Source organism: Saccopteryx bilineata, chromosome 2 (genome assembly GCF_036850765.1).
Source record: "Saccopteryx bilineata isolate mSacBil1 chromosome 2, mSacBil1_pri_phased_curated, whole genome shotgun sequence".
NCBI lineage: Eukaryota > Metazoa > Chordata > Mammalia > Chiroptera > Emballonuridae > Saccopteryx > Saccopteryx bilineata.
This window is the reverse complement of record NC_089491.1, coordinates 381,054,479-381,061,802: the sequence shown is the minus strand read 5'-3', so window position 1 is coordinate 381,061,802 and position 7,324 is coordinate 381,054,479. Positions and strand designations below refer to the sequence as shown.

General features: G+C 41.6%; 1 non-coding gene across 1 annotated transcript; it reads left to right on the top strand.

Moving 5' to 3' along the window:
- Positions 1–3,494: 3,494 nt before the first annotated feature.
- TRNAD-GUC (transfer RNA aspartic acid (anticodon GUC)) lies at positions 3,495–3,570 on the top strand. Its single transcript has one exon. It is a non-coding gene; the product is annotated as a tRNA-Asp (tRNA).
- The last annotated feature ends 3,754 nt before the right edge of the window (positions 3,571–7,324 follow it).

Genomic DNA, 7,324 nt, shown 5'->3' with positions numbered 1-7,324 from the left:
CCTTGTTTAATGCAACGTGACATGCATGAACGACATGGGTAATTTAGTCCCAATGTACTGTGAGGCATAGCATTCCCAGGCGGAACCTTTGCTTGAATATTACACTGTGTGTAAAATGTTGATGGGAATGTAATTCAAACAGTGTGGATTGGGGGGGAGGTAGGCTCTATTCTTCAAAATGGTGTTGAAGTAATAAACAAACCAGGTCACAAAGGGAATATCTTTAAGGAACTCCTGAGCAAAGTGACACGGTCGTATATCATGGAAATTGTTGTGTGTGCCTATCATGGCAGAGGTTCCTGTAAGGCACGCACACGTGAACATATGCCCCGACAGGTGCACACTTACATACGCGTAGGAAGAAATTTAATAACTGGGAGATTTCAGTCCAAATGCGTATGTTTTTAGGTTTCTGGAATATCTGGAGGAGGGTGGCATCAACAAGACAGCACAGTGGGAGGCTCTGAAGCATCCTCCCTCCCACAAACACCCCAAATAAGCAATAATTCATTGGCAAATTTCCTTTGAAAGAAATCCAGAAATGAATCAAAAGGCACCAGCAGCCCAGGAGAATGCAAAAGCAGAGTCACTGGAGCTGAAAGGAGAGCCAGGGTGTGCTCTTGCCCGAGTCCCCGCCTCCAGCGCAGCGCCGTGTGACCAGGAGGTGACTCCTCCACTCTTAGGTTCACCTAGGGAGGGAAGGGTATTGGTTTGTGAGGCAGTGCCCCACTTTTCTGTCTTACCAGTCTTGAGACCCTGAGAGGTCTGTCAGACCTGGTCTCCCAGGGGAACAGGGAGACAGTGACCGAGGCTGGAAGGGCCACAGGTCCTCCTCACCTCTGCTCAGCACAGAGCAAGCAGATGGACACTCCCAGCTCTCAGGTGACCTCTGGAGAGGCAAAGAATTGATCAATGCATCCAGTGCCCAGATTTCTCTGGGGCTGACGAAGAACTGGCAGTCCTGAAACTCTGATAATTCTGGCAGACTCTAGGGGCTCAGAGAAGAGCAGAGATGGTGGGTTGGCCGGGTGCAGCCATAGATCCTCCTCCCCCTGCTCAGCACAGAGTGAGCAAACGATACATTCCAGCTCAGAGACCCTCCTTGGAGAGGGAGAGTTGACCTGTGTGTTCAGCACCCCACTTCTTCATGGCTACCTATATAATGAGTGTCTTTTTTATCAGTCCTGAAGCTCTGATGGGTCCTGCACAGTCTAGCTGCCTGGGATAAGAAAGAAAAGATTGTTTGCCAAAAATAAAGTATAATTTCGATTGATTCATGCAGGACTGCTACTGTTGTGTTGGCTGTTATTATTTTCCTTTTTCTGTTTGACAGTCAGAGGGAAAAGAGGTCAGTGCCCCTGACTAAATAGTCAGGTATTATATTAAAAGTAATTCTTGTAGCACACCACTGACAATTCACTGATGGGACAGAATAAAAGATATCTAAAATAGTCAAACTCATAGAATCAAAGAGTAGAATGGTGGTTGGATGGGAGGCACTGGGGTGGGGATTTGCTAATAATCGAGGGCATAAAGTTTCAGGTAAATAAGATTAATAAGCTCAAGCGATAGACTGTACATTGTACCTGTAGTCAACAATAATGTAAAGTACTCTTAAAATGTATGAATTGGGAAGATCTCATACTAAGTGTTTTTGCCTCAATAAAATAATAAAATTTAATGAATATCTATATGTTTTCATCTATAGAATCTTTTTAAAGTTTATGTAATTTTCTCTCATTTATCCCCCCAAATTTAAGGTCATGTTTTATTATATGTTCTACTAAATATAGGTCTTTTCTTTTCTTTAATTTTTTTTTAGTAAAAGTCTAACACTAATGAATCTGACTAATTATTTCCTGAAAACATATCTTTCAGTTGCCTTAGGTTGTTTAAAAAGTATAAAGCAAGTTTTATGCCCCTGAAATTCTATTCAGGAATCGTGAATTATTTTCATGAGGAAGAAACTAAATATGTGAATATGTCTAATAATCTGTGTAGTTTCACACCTGGTATGGCATTGGCATAGGACCAGTTATTTCATAATTGATTTGCCTGGGCTACACTGGAGCAGTTATCAATAAATTATATAACCACAGAACTTCGCAAAAATCTCAGAGACTCACACATACTGCCTTCCTCTTCCTGTGCTTTCACAGTCGTCATATCCTCATCTGGAATGGTGTCAATTTATCCGTGCCTCATGTCTCTTTCAAATGCTTTTCTAAAACTCATCTTTTCTCTTTAGAAAAAAAGGCATATTCTCAATCTGTTTACTGAACATTAGCATTATTCTGAATTGGAAGCATGTCAATTTACAAAATATCCATCCTGAGAGTGAGTGTATATTATTGTATAATGTTCTTAAATCATTTTTTCCATGTGTTATAATGATCTTTTGTGTGTGTGTGTGTGTGACAGAGACAGAGAAAGACAGAGAGGGATAGATAGGGACAGACAGACAGGAAGGGAGAGACATGAGAATCATCAATTTTTTGTTGCGACACCTTAGTTGTTCATTGATTGCTTTCTCATATATGCTTTGATGGGGGGGGTGCGGGGGGGATCACAGCAGACTGAGTGACCCCCAGCTCAAGTCAGAACCTTGGGCTCAAGCTGATGAGCTTTGCTCAAACCATATGAGCCCATACTCAAGCTGGCAACCTCAGGGTTTTGAACCTGGGTCCTCCACATCCCAGTCCAACACTCTATCCACTGCACCACCGCCTGGTCAGGCTGTGGTATAACGATCTTAAATCATTTTTTTCCCAAGTCTTTTCTCCAACTCTATGACAAAATCTTTAGTAGAAAATAGAGGCTCTTTTCAGTTCTTTTGTGTGAATTTTCTTATCCAACATAAGAATGCACAAAGTTAAAACTTGATACATTATATTGAGAAATCAAGAAAAATGGATAAAGAAAATTTCCTGCTAATCAATGGATTTTAAGGGAAATAATGATTAATATTTTTAGATAACATATGAAGCATTATTCTAAATGTTTGCTATGAATGGACTATTCAGTCCTCCCAACCTTTTGAGTTATTTTATGCTATTACCCCCATTTTAGAGATGTTATATAAAAGGCACAAGGAGTTTAAATAACGTGCTTCTAGGACGACAATTAGTAAGATACAGAGCTGGGATCTGAACCCAGACAGATTGATATTATGTATACTGGTTTCCTTGTGATGTAGGTAGTGTCATGAACTAGAACCATGTGATTTGTAAAACTGAATATCCATTTCAATATCCACCTCTATAAAATCAGGGATTTAAATTATGTATTTTAAAAAAGTTCCTTCCTGTTCTAAATATTCTTTTGTATAATGAAAATTATAATGTATTAAAAGTAAAAACAAATGTGTTGGTCAAGTAAGTTTGTAAATATGATATGTATGTTTACTCGCTTATAGTTTGCATTGGGTGTGGGGGATAGGCTGTAAGCAGGCAGGCTCATTATAGCCTAAGGCTTAATTTTAAGACTAAGCCTTGGCCCTGGCCAGTTGGCTCAGCGGTAGAGCATCGGCCTGTCGTGCGGGGGACCCGGGTTCGATTCCCGGCCAGGGCACATAGGAGAAGTGCCCATTTGCTTCTCCATCCCCCCTCCTTCCTCTCTGTCTCTCTCTTCCCCTCCTGCAGCGAGGCTCCACAAAGATGGCCCGGGCGCTGGGGATGGCTCCTTCGCCTCTGCCCCAGGCGCTAGAGTGGCTCTGGTCATGGCAGAGCGACGCCCCAGAGGGGCAGAGCACCCCCCCCTGGTGGGCAGAGCATCGCCCCTGGTGGGCATGCCAGGTGGATCCCGGTTGGGCGCATGCGGGAGTCTGTCTGACTGTCTCGCCCCGTTTCCGGCTTCAGAAAAATACAAAAAAAAAAAAAAAGACTAAGCTTTTCCCACCCTTTTAATACTAAGATCTTCTCAACACTAAGCTTTTCCCCACACCCTTGACTATGCATGATGTGGGGTGGTGCACTCTCATGAGGAATCCCATTATGCCTCGGATAAGTGACTTTGTATCAGAGACTTCCTTGTTTGTCTATTGGATTAAAGGTTTTGATTTCTACACTAGAAAATGGGGCAGAGGAGCCCATGCTGGAAGAAAGCAGAGAAAGGCCACGTGGAAGAGAGGAGAAGCAGCCAAGATGGTGGAGTGCTGAAGGAGAAGCCAGTTTGTGCAGAGTTTGTGCAGAGAGAAGGAGATGGGGAACAGAGATGAATGAGGCTGGTGAGCTAGAAACCTTTGATTCTAGGAAACTCAGATAAGTCAGTGGCTTTGGGAGCCCTGAATGGAAAAGGAAGTTTTTATCCACTGTGTGTATTTCTTGCCCACTGGGTGCAAGCTAGGATTAAAACTAATGGCCCACCAGTCCTTGGCTCCCTGTTTCATTACCATCTGTCTGAATCAAATGGAAATCTGCACGGGCCAGGCGGCTGTGATGGTGGCTGTGGCTACTGACCTTACAAAATGCATTTGCCATTTTCTCATCTCTATTATAGTCAGACATGTGCTACCTGTTTTTTCAGTTATTCTGCTTTATCTTACAAATGACAGTTTCTTTTGAATGTGATATCAGCCCCTGTTTTTAGAGGAGAACACTGAGGTCAAAACACATAAGTTACTCTCTGAGTCAGAGGACATTTTGATGGCTGAGCTGAAATTAAAAACCAGATATATTGCCCTGGCCAGTTAGCTCAGTCAGTTAAAGCAGTGGTCCCCAACCTTTTTTGGGTCACGGACCAGTTTAATGTCAGAAAATATTTTCACGGACCGGCCTTTACAGTGGGATGGATAAATGTATCACGTGACTGAAACAAGCGTCAAAAGTGAGTCTTGGACGGATGTAACAGAGGGAATCCGGTCATTTTTTAAAAATAAAACATCGTTCAGACTTAAATATAAATAAAATGGAAATAATGTAAGTTATTTATTCTTTCTCTGCGGACCAGTACCAAATGGCCCACAGACGGGCCAACGCCAAGTGCGTTCACGGCTTTCTACCCCGTGCTGGCCCTCTCTCCGGCCCTGTGGGCCCGGCCTCCTGCTTCCCCAGCACAATGGCCAAGCACAGTCTTTTATGGGCTGCACTTCATTAAATTCAAAAAGCCTGGCTAAATCATGCTTTTATAGTTAAAAGCAGTAGAGTCCAACCCCTTCTTTTCGCATACTTAAGTACAGATAGAGTTGGATTATTTGTTATAAAAAGAGCATTTGGGTGTGGAAACCATTCGGGAGTCGCAAGACTGGGAAACAGAGAACCACAAGGGTCAACATTAAGGCCAATTTTTTCCCACTTTATATGTGAATGACCGGGAAGGAGGAACATGCCACAAAGTAGCAAGAATTGCTGAGAGGGCAAAACAGAGGTGAGCAGTGTCAAGGATAGAGAGCAAATAACAATATAGGGAGAAGTAATGCGGTCTGGAATGGGGTAGAGACATTCAAGTGTCTGCTTTAGCAGTTTAAGGTGAAGTAAGGAGGCCAGAGATCAAAACAAGGGAAGTTCATATAATGCTTAATAGCAGCGTGCTACGAGGCGCCCAGTGGGTGGGGAGAAGGCAAAGGCTGACCCAGGATAGCTGGGGCGGATATACATTAAAACTTACAATTCAGGACCAAAACGAAACGATCAGGCATTTGAAGCAGTGTCTGGGGAGGGCTCTGGCTGTAAAGCTCTAAGTGACATGGCTAATTCATCAAAGAGCAAATGTAGAGCTTCAAAGTTAGGTGAGGGGGCGGGGGGGGGGGGGGGGGGGGGAGGAGAGCCAGACGCTCCAGGGCGAAATGAATCGAAAATGCACTATTCACAGTAACTTCCAGGTTTGGCCTTTCCTGAATCTACAGAAAAGAAGACAAATCACCTCTCACATAGGATGGGGGATTGAGGCCTGGTTGGTATTTTTTCCTAATCACTGAAGCTTGAAAAGCAATGGTTAAAAGAGAAAATTTTCATTCTTACATTTTGAGCACAGGGACAACTGATTGACTGCTGTGCTTCTCAGTCTTTAACCTGGATGTACACCCCTAGATAATCTTATAAAGCTGCAGAGTCTGATCCAGTAGGTGAGGTTAGGGGCAAGGTCCTGAGATCCTGCATCTTAAAGATCTCCCAGGAGATATTGATGCTGTTAGTCTGGGAAGCCTGAATAGCCAAGTATTTAGCCCATGAAAAATTTCAAAGTCACCAAATCTATCTCTCTCTCTCTCTCTCTCCTCACCAACAACATCACCAAGAAACTTGGAATAGAAAAGCTGTGTTATTTACTACCTTGAAATGCTAAAATATGCTTTTTAGCTTTATTCTCCTTTTGACTCTAGTCTTTAAAGATTTGTAAAAAATTAGATAAATGTAAGTGGTAGAGAGATATATATATATAGTATGTCAACCTTTTCTACAAATTATATATAGGTTTCAACTTCCAAATATCTTAAAACAATAATACTATAAAATCATTTCTTATATATGCCATAGCTTTTTTTTGTGGGGGGGTATATTTCATTATAAACTCACTATCTCTTTGCATCATGGTGACACTCATCTAAATAATATCCAAACAATATTTTAGTATGCAAAAAAATAAATTTTTATTGTTCACTACAAGTTTAAAGTAATTATGAGAAATTAAGAGGAAGCTGACAAATTCTAAATGTTTCATGGAACTAAATGTTATCTTTATGACAATTGCTAAGAAAACATAAGGACTTCCCAGTATATATTAAATGTTTAGCACTATTAACCATTATGGAAAGGCAAATTAGAACTACCATGAACTACCACTGAACAACCATTATAACGGCTCAAATCACAGAGCAAGGACATACCAGTGTTTGCAAAGATGTGGAACAACTGAAAATCTCATATACAGATTCTAGGAATATAAACTGGTACAACCGCTTTGGAAAGTACAATAGTTTGGCAGTTTCTTAAAATGTTAAACATATACCACTGTATGACCTATATTTATCCAAGGGAAATGAGACTATAAGTTTTAGATAAAGACTTATAAAAAATGTTTGTAACAGCCTGAATTGTAATAGCCACAAAAGGCCAACAACCCGAAGACCAATCAACAGGCAAATGGATCCAGAAAATATGGTATAAATACAACTTGGCAATAAAACAAATTAACTACAAACACACACAACAACATAAATGAATCAAAACCATTATGCAAAGTGAAAGAAGTCAGACACAGGAGTATATATAGCAGCCCTGGCTGGTTGGCTCAGTGGTAGAGCGTTGATCCAGCAGTGGATGTCCCCGGTTCAATTCCCAGTCAGGGCACACAGGAGAAGCTGCCATCTGTTTCTTCACACCTCCCCCCT